Source organism: Crocodylus porosus, unplaced genomic scaffold (assembly GCF_001723895.1).
Source record: "Crocodylus porosus isolate Cpor-Errol unplaced genomic scaffold, CroPor_comp1, whole genome shotgun sequence".
NCBI lineage: Eukaryota > Metazoa > Chordata > Crocodylia > Crocodylidae > Crocodylus > Crocodylus porosus.
The window spans coordinates 78,723,776-78,733,087 of NW_017728906.1; positions in this window are offsets into that span (position 1 = coordinate 78,723,776).

A 9,312-nucleotide genomic window follows, 5' to 3' on the forward strand; every position below is an offset into this window, starting at 1 on the left:
CAAACCCTCTGTCTTCTACTCCCTTTCGGTATCCCTGCCTGCTACTTCTTGATATAAACTCAGTAGGAGAGGCTGCCCAGAGGGTGAGACAGGCTTTGAAGAAGCAGGCCCTTGTCTGGTCTGGAGCTCCCCTACCTTGTCCTACTTTTACTTTAGTTGAATCCCGTAGCTCAGGACCCACTGTCCAGGTCTGCTGGCTCCTGGCTCAGCTTTCATCACACTTCACAACACCAGGTTCCAGAATTCATAATATTCACCATATCAGTTGCTAGCGGTTCCAGAATGAAATTCAGTCCTTATCCTCTGACTGCTCAGCTGAGCCGCAAGTAATGGTGTCCCCCAGTCAGTGCTTTCCATGGCCTCTGCCATCAGCCACAGTCCAATGACCACCTCCAGGACAACAAAATGAAAAGCACACAGTGCTGGTGCCCATTCTCAGCATGAAGCAGTGTCCTGCAGAGGATCACCTCACTCCATGTCAAAAGAAAAAAAAATAGAAAATACATAGAATACTTAGCTTGCTTTTGGTACAGGTCCACAGCCTTTCTTCACTTGGGTCTTCCTTAGAATTGTAGAAAGTTATGGTTGGAAGGGACCTCAGAAGGTGATTTGCTTTAACCCTCTGCTCAAAGCAGGACCATCCCCAACTGGATCATCACAGCCACAGCTTTGTCTATCCAGGTTTTGAAAACCTCCAAGGATGCAGCTTCTACCACCTCTCTGGGTAACATGTTCAAGTGTTTTATTACCCTCCTAGAGACAAAATGCCTCCTAATGTCTAACCTAAATTTGCCTTGCTGCAACTCGAGACCGTAGTTTCCTTTTCTGTTATCTGCCACCACTGAGAAGAGTCTAGGTCTATCCTCTTTTGAACCCCTCATCAGGTAGTTGAAGGCTGCTATTAAGTCCCCTCTCAGTCTTCTCTTCCCTAAACTAAGCTCAGTTCCCTCAGTCATTCCTCACAAAGCATGTCCCCCAGCCTGCTCACCATTTTTGTCACCTTCCGCTGGACTCCCTAATTTGTCCACATCCTGTCGGAGGGGGTATGTGTGCAAAACTGGGCACAGTACTCCAGATGTGGCCTCATCAGTGTTAAATAGAGGGGAATAATCACTTCCCTTGACTTACTAGCAACAAACCTACCAATGCAGCCCAGTATGCCATTAGCCTTCTTGGTAAAAAGGGCACACAGATGGCATATGTTCAGCTTATTGTAAATTGTGACCACCAGGTTTGTTTCTGCAAAGCTGCTCCCCAGCCAGTCAGCCCCCAGCCTGTACTGGTGCATGGGATTGTTCCATCCTAAGTGCAGGACTTTGCACTTGTCCTTGTTGAACCTTATGAGATTCCTTTTGGCCCAGTCCTCCAATTTGTCTAAGTCACTCTGATTCCTAGTCCTATCCTCCAGCATATCTACTACTTCCCCCAGCTTGGTGTCAACTGCAGACTTACTGAGGTTACTTACTTCATCTTCCAGGTTGTTGATGAAGACATTGAACAAAACTGCCCCCAGGGCACTCCACTTGATACCAGCTGCCAACTGGACATCAAGCCATTGATTACTAATCTCTGAGCCTGATGCTCCAGCCAGTTTTCTGTCCATCTTTCAGTCCATTCACTCAGCCCATACTTCCTTATCTGGGAGAATGTTGTAGGAGACCGTATCAAAAGCCTTGCTAAAAATCAAGGTATATCATATCCACTGGTTTCACCACAGAGCCAGTGATCTCATGATAGAAGGCAGTTAAGCTGGTCAGACATGATCCGGCTCTGGTAAATCCCTGCTGACCTAATCACTTTTTTCCTAATCAACTTTTTCTCCTCCAAATGCTTAGAAACAGATTCCTTGAGATTCCAGGGACTAAGGTAAGGCTGGCTGGTCTGTAGTTCCCTCAATCCTCCTTTTTCTCTTTCTTAAATATGGGCACTATGTTTGTCCTTCTCCAGTCATCCAGGACCTCTCCTGATTGCCATGAGTTTTCAAAGAAGATGGCCAAGGCTATGCAATCACATTGGCCAACTTCCTCAGCACCATCATGTGCTTCCCATCTGGCCCCAATGACTTGTACATGTCCAGGTTTTCTAAGTAGTCCTTAATCTTTCACCACTGAGAGTTGCTCACTTCCTCCCCAAACTGTGCTGCCCAGTGCAATAGTCTGGGACCTGACTTTGCCTGTGAAGACTGAGGTGAAAAAGCCATTGAGTACTTCAGCCTTTTCTGAATCTTCTGTCATTAGGTTGCTTCCACCATTTAGTCAAGGGCCCACACTTTCCCTGATCATCTTGTTGCTGATATAGTTGTAGAAAGCCGCCTTCTTATCCTTCATGTCCCTTGCTAGCTGCAACTTCAATTGTGCTTTGGTCTTTCTGATTTCATCCCTGCATGTCTAAGCAATATCTCTTATATGCCTCCCTAGTTGTTTGTCCAGGTTTCCACTTACAAGCTTCCTTTTTGTGTTTCAGCTCACTAGAGAGTTCCTGGCTAAGCCAAGCTGGTCCTCTGCCATATTTGCTAGTCTTCCTGCACATCGGGATTGTTTGTTTGTATGCCCTCAGTAAGGCTTCTTGAAAGTACAGCCAGGTCTTCTGGATTCCTTTCCCCATCAGTCTGGCTTCCCAGGGGATTCTGCCCATGACTGAGTTGAAGTCTGCTTTTCTGAGGTCCAGGGTCCTTACTTTACTGCTCTCCATGCTTCCTTTCCTCAGGATCCTGAAGTCAATCACCTCATGGTTATTGCTGCCCAAGTTGCCATCCACTGCTACATTCCCCACCAATTCATCCTGGTTTCTGAGTAGCAGGTCAAGAAGAGCACTGCCTCCAGTTGGCCACCCCAGCACTTGCACCAGGAAGTTGTCCCCAATACTTTCCAAAAACTTACTGGATTGCCAATGTACTGCTGGATTGCCCTCCCAGCAGACGTCAGAGTGATTGAAGTCTGCCTTGAGAACCAGGGACAGGGAAGTTCTGCTAGCTGTTTAAAGAAAGCCTCATCCACCACTTCTTCCTGGCCTGGTGGTCTATAGCAGACCCCCACTGTAACAGCACCCTTCCTGTTTTCTCCTCTGGCCCTAACCTAGGGACTCTCAGCAGGCCTATCTCCAGCTTCATACTGGAACTCTGAGCAATAATAATGCTCTGTCACATAAAGTGCACTTCTCCTCCTCTTCTCCCCTGCCTTTTCTTCCTGAACAGTTTGTACCCATCCATGACAGTGCTCCAGTCATATGAGTTATTCCATCAACAAGTCTTTGTTGTTCCAATCACAGCATAGTTCTGTGACTGCGCAAGGGCTTCCTGTTCTTCCTGCTTGTTTCCCAGGCTCCAAGAATTTGTGTACAGGCGCCTTAGATAATTAGTTGATTGCCGTGATTTCTCAGGAAGTATGAGAGCACCTCCCCAGTTGCCCCCCCCCTCCCTTTCCTTGCTCTTCCTCCAGGTTTCTGGCTTCCCCACTTACCTCAGGCTTTTGTTTCCATTCCCCAGCAAACCTAATTTAAAGCCCTTCTTACTAGGCTAGTGAGTCTGTCTGTGAAAACACTCTTTCCTCTCTTCATACAGTGGATCCCATCTCTTCCTAACAATCCTTCTTCTTGGAAGAACATCCCATGGTTGAAGAAGCCAGAGCCCTGCTGGAAACACCACCTGCGTAGCCAGGTGTTGATCTGCAGGATGCAACTAATCCGTTCCCTTGACTGGAAGGATCAATGGGAACACAATCTGAACCCCAGTCCCTGTCCTTCTTGTACCTAGAGTCTTGTAGTCATTTTTGGTATGGTCAGGGCAATATCATTGGTGCCAACATGGATGAGCAGCATGGGGTAATAGCCAGAGGGCTGGATGAACCTCATTGGTCCCTCTGTGACATCTTGGATCCAGGCTCTGGGCAAGCACTAGACCTCCCAAGACAACAGGTCAGGTTGGGAAATAGCTCGTTCCATCCCCCATGGAAAGGAGTCTCCAACTACCACCATCCATTGCTTCTTCTTTGTGGTGGTCATCTCAGTGGCTCATCAGTGTTACGCTGGCTAACACTATGGAAGAAAGAGACTGGGGGGTCATCGTTGACCACAAGATGAACATGAGCCTGTAATGTGATGCTGCAGCTAGTAAAGTGACCAAAATGCTGGCTTGCATCCATAGATGCTTCTCAAGCAGATCCTGGGACATCATTCTCCCCTTGTACTCGCCCTTGGTAAGGCCACAGCTGGAGTACTGCGTCCAGTTTTGGGCTCCACAATTCAAAAAGGATATGGAGAAGCTTGAGAGAGTACAGAGAAAAGCCATGTGCATGATCAGAGGTCAGAAAAACAGACCTTACGACGACAGGCTGAGAGCCATGGGGCTCTTTAGCCTGGAAAAGCGCAGGCTCAGGGGTGAGCTGATGGCCACCTATAAGTTTATCAGGGGTGACCACCAGTATCTGGGGAAATATTTGATCACCAGAGCTCCCCAAGGGATGATGAGGTCGAACCGTCATAAACTTGTACAAGACCATTTCAGGCTGGACATAAGGAAGAATTTCTTTAATGTCTGATCCCCCAAGGTCTCGGACAGTAAGCCTGCCAGCGGAGGTGGTTCAAGCACCTACATTGAACACCTACAAGAGACAATTGGATGTTTATCTTGCTGGGATCCTATGATATCTGCTGACTTCCTGCCACTAGGGAAGGGGGCTGGACTTGATGATCTTCCAAGGTCCCTTCCAGCCCTAATGTCTATGAAATCTATGAAATCCTTCCTACTTTGGTGAGGCCTGGTCTGTCTTCCTCAACCAGTAGAACATGCCAGGGCTGCATATCTGTTCTTCAGATGAACCACTGCAGGTAGAGGTGAAGATCTCTGCTTGCCGCTAGAAGTCACAAGCCTTCAGCTTCCACCCTCTTGGGTGTCCATGTTTTCTCTCTTCTCTAGCACTGTGTCTGGCATTTCTTCCTCCACAGTCCCATCCAGGATCAAATCAATGAATGTCTCATGTCAGAGGATGCTTCAGAGCCTTGCCACCTCCTCCTATATTTTGCTTGCCTATTCCCTGAGAGACACCACCAGGAGGTACCCCTCACACCTCAGGCACGTTCTGATCTGGCAGTCACTGGAAGGAACCTCCAAGCCACAGTCCCCACAGCACCAAACCAGGACCTGGGTGGAAGCGTTGATGGTAAGCAGTCCTGCCTGGACAGAAACCTCACAGGTGCAAGCAGAAGCAGTGGTAGTGGGTCTGGCATTGCAATGTCCTCCAGCCATTTCCCTGGATCTGCCATTTCTTGATATGCCTTGTCTCTCTTACTGCTCTTCCAAGCAGATCTTCCCTAGTAAACTCACCTGGAAGTTGGCCTGTTTATTGCTTGTTGGCCCCAAATGTTTAATTTTATTCCCTCTTCCTTATACCAAGTTGAAAGGCTTGGGCCTTAAACAGTGTGTGTTTGTGTGGGTGGGAGTGGTCTGTGAATTGCCTGCAAATTGCTTACCCTGTCTGCAGTACTTGTTGACAGGCTTCCTGGCCACTGACTCCACAGTCACCCAGGGAGTCTCCTTTTATATGCTGATGAGCCTGGGGTGGTTCTGCCCCCTTGTTAGGGCTTCTGTCAGGTCCAGACAGCAAGCAGTCAGCAATCACTTCAAGCTTTTCAGAGCACACACCACAGACATGCATAGCCCGCCATGTAGAGTTTTATTGGCCCTACAAATGAAAGGGATCTGGGGGTAACAATAGACCTCAGCATGAATACGAGCTGGCAATGCAACGCAGTAAGGCCAATAAAACCCTGGCCTGCATCCATTGATGTACCTCCAGTAAATCCAAAGAAGTGATTCTCCCACTTTACTCAACGTTGGTGCAGCTGCAGCTGGAGTATTGCATCCAGTTCTGTGCGCTGCACTTCAACAAGGACGTGCTAAAGCTCGAGAGAGTCCAGAGAAAGACCGCCCGCATCAGGGATTTGCATGGCAAGCCATATGAGGAGAGACTGAGGGATCTTGAACTCTTCAGCCCAAAGAAAAGAAGGCTGAGTGTGGACCTGATTGCAGCTTAAAGCTATATCAGAAGCATACATCAGGGGCTCGGTGAACAGCTATTCATCAGGGCAGCCTGGGGGGAAAACTAGAAACAACGGCCACAAACTCCTGGAAGATAGTTTCAGGCTGAACATTAGGAAAAACTTCTTTAGAACTAAGGTGTCCATACTATGGAAAAAGCTCCCCCCAGAGGTGGTGCAATCATCTACCCTAGGGGTCTTTAAGAGAAGACTGGATGGACACCTGGCTGAGGTCATTTGACCCCAGATGTCTTTCCTGCTCATGCAGGGGTCTGGGCCCGATGATCCTTCAGGGTCCCTTCCAGCCTTATTTTTCTATGATTATATCACTATAAATTGTGTGTAGGCCAGGGGCAGGCAAAACTGAGCTCGTAGGCCTGATCTGGCTCACCAAGCCCTTTAATCTGGCCCACGGGGCCCAACAAATTGCACCCACGCAACCCTTCCACCCACAAAAGTGGGAGCAAGGCACCCAAGTGTACATGTGGCCCCAAAAATGTACCCTATTGCCTGGTTCCCACCCTCATGGGCAGAAGGGCCTGGCTGGCCATCATGAAGCTTCTGTTCAGGGCTGCTGCTCTCTTCCCTAGTCTCCTACTGGCTCTGGGCAGCGGGTAGGGAAGCAGCAGAGCTGGGGCTACACCTGGGAGGGAGCCCAGAGCATGGGATTGGGGCTGGTGGCAGCACAAAACCTGTGCCCAGGGGTACAGGGGGTGGTGGAAGCATGGAGCTGGGGTGGGCAGCATATGGGTGTGAGGGAGAATGGGGGGGTATGGGGTCCCCCAACATGCCCGCCATGGTGTGCAGCCCCAGCAGGCAGTAGTAGCAGCAGGAGGCAGAACACTCAGGGTACAGCTCCAGCCAGCACTATGTATTGCAGTGTTGGGTGCAGCCTCTGACCGGCTGCCTGTATTGCCGGTGCTCCTTGACACTCGTGCACAGCCTCTGCACTTACACAGCAGGGAGGGAAGCCCCATGTGCTGGAGCCAGGTGTCTTCCCTGTCAGGGCTGTGCAGCGCCTGAAACTTCAGGCTCCAGAGCTAGCTGCCTTCCCTGCCTGGGATTTGTTTCTCCTGAAGCACAGTCCCTGCAGGAAAGGCAGCCAGCTCCAGCACCTGAGGCTTCTCTGAGGAATAAGAGAGATTCTAGACAGAAGTCAACTGACTTGGTTGGGTAGCTCATCAACTTATCTAGAGGAAAGAAAGCATTTGTAAGCACAAGTTCCTATAACAGGTTCAGGTCAGTGTTGCCAACTGCCAGTAAATTTACTGTCAGTAAAAAATAAGGCTAAAAATGACTGTCAGTCCTGTAAAAAAAAGGAAGTTAGTTGTCAGTAAAAACCCTAAGCCTCCACAGCTTGACTGAAGCAGAGACAGTTCATAGCAGTGTTGCTTGGTGCCTGACTGGGATCACAGCACTTTGCAGTGAGCATTCTCTCAGCCATGTGTTGCTTTGTCCCAGACTGCCTGTAATACTTCTGGTTTCAGGTGCCCCTAGTTTGGGGCTTTGTGATGAGACAGGGGAGTTTGTTTATGCGGGTAAGGCTAGAGGTGGATGAGGGTAGACAGCATGGTGTAGGGTACAGTCAGGAGCATCACTTTGTAGGGATGAGTAGAGGGCCTTTGGGGTGGGGGGTGGTCATCACAATGTAATATCATCACTGCAATCAAGTACGGTTGCTTAGCCAAGAAACATTTTTTTTAATGCAAGCTTTTAACTGACAACCAAACTGTTCTACTATGGTTGATGTTAAGGCCCTATATTTGAATCCAGCCTTTCTAACTGGGGCCTGTCAATAGGCCATGGCCAGGCAGAAGAGTTATATGTACATTATATAAAATATGAAAATGTGTATCATTAAAAAAGTTTGGCTGAAAGTAAAAAACTTGCAGATTGTCAGTTAAAAAATAATTTCTTGGGCTGGCAAACATTGTTAAGAAGGAAGCTTGATACTTGCTGGAGATAAAAAAAAGTTGAAAATCCCTGGTGTTGAGTAGGGTGGGTAGGGCAAGTTCTAAAAAACCTAGGGTCACATAGGCAAGTTGAAGAGGGCTGGCAGAGGGGCAAGACCAACCCATGGTGGCAGTGGCCGGAGCAGTGATTCCCTAGTAGACATCCTCAGCAGTGAGATGGCAGCAACTCCAGTGTGAGCTTCCCTGCCAAACACTTGTTGCTTTGCCTTGTGTAGGTGGTACAGCCCTGAGAGCAGAGTGGCAACCCTCGGTAATGAGGAGCAATAGGATCCTCTGGGGTGGGCCTCCATACACTGAACTAGCCATGATTGGCTGGCATGGGTGTTAGAGCCCCTGCACTACAGCTCTGGGTGGGTATCCCTTCCCAACTGAGTGGGCTAGTTGATAGCTCCCCTGGGTTGGTTTGCCAGTGACTGAGACTGTTACCTGTTTCAGGTTTCAGTTAATGTTTAATACTTAAGGTTTACTTTAAGGTTGAGTATCTGTTCCCTTTTCCTCTGTAATAAACCCTGCAGCAAGAGGGAAGTTATGGTAGTTTACCTGGAACACCCAATTTTTTTTTTTCCCCAGGTTTCTTGGTTGGGGGCTTTAGCCAGGTTTGGGAAGTTGATGTTAAACCCCTAAAGATGTTAAACCCTAAAATTTGTCCCCGGACCCTTGTTACTTTAGTCCTCTACCTTCAACATTACATAACTTTGTAGAACTTTAATTCTTATCACTCAAATGTTTGATGTGAGGTGTCTTCTTTAGACTGATATTTTTAAAACATGCACCCAAAATAGCTTGTATATTTTGCCGAAGGAGAGCTGAAACAAAGACATTGCTTTATCCTCATTAAGAAAACTTGTCAACCTTTTCTTTGAAAAACTTTGAAAATTCTTTGAAGCAAGCATTTGAAATATGGAGGACTGATGGCCTGTGTATCAGGAACAGAGCTGGTCAAAATTCAGAATTCACAGTTTGCAAGATATTTTACCATTTCAACATCTATTTTCATTTCAAATCAAAACTTTTGTCAAAGTTGAACTGTTTCTTTTCTACTCAGAGGACCGTTTGAACTAGAAAAGAAAATATGTTTTAATCATTACTAAGTAGCAATAGTAATTCTAAACATAAAATAAAATAACATTTATTTCTCAGGTCTCAAAGACAGTATTCAGCTATCTTAGGGATTTCCGTGTTGAATCCCATCCTACTCTCATTCGCCCACCCCAGTAACCTGTCTAGGTCTGATTGCAGCCTATTCCTCCCTTCTAGCATGCCCACATCACCCTGCATCTTAGTGTCATCAGCAAATTTGAACAGG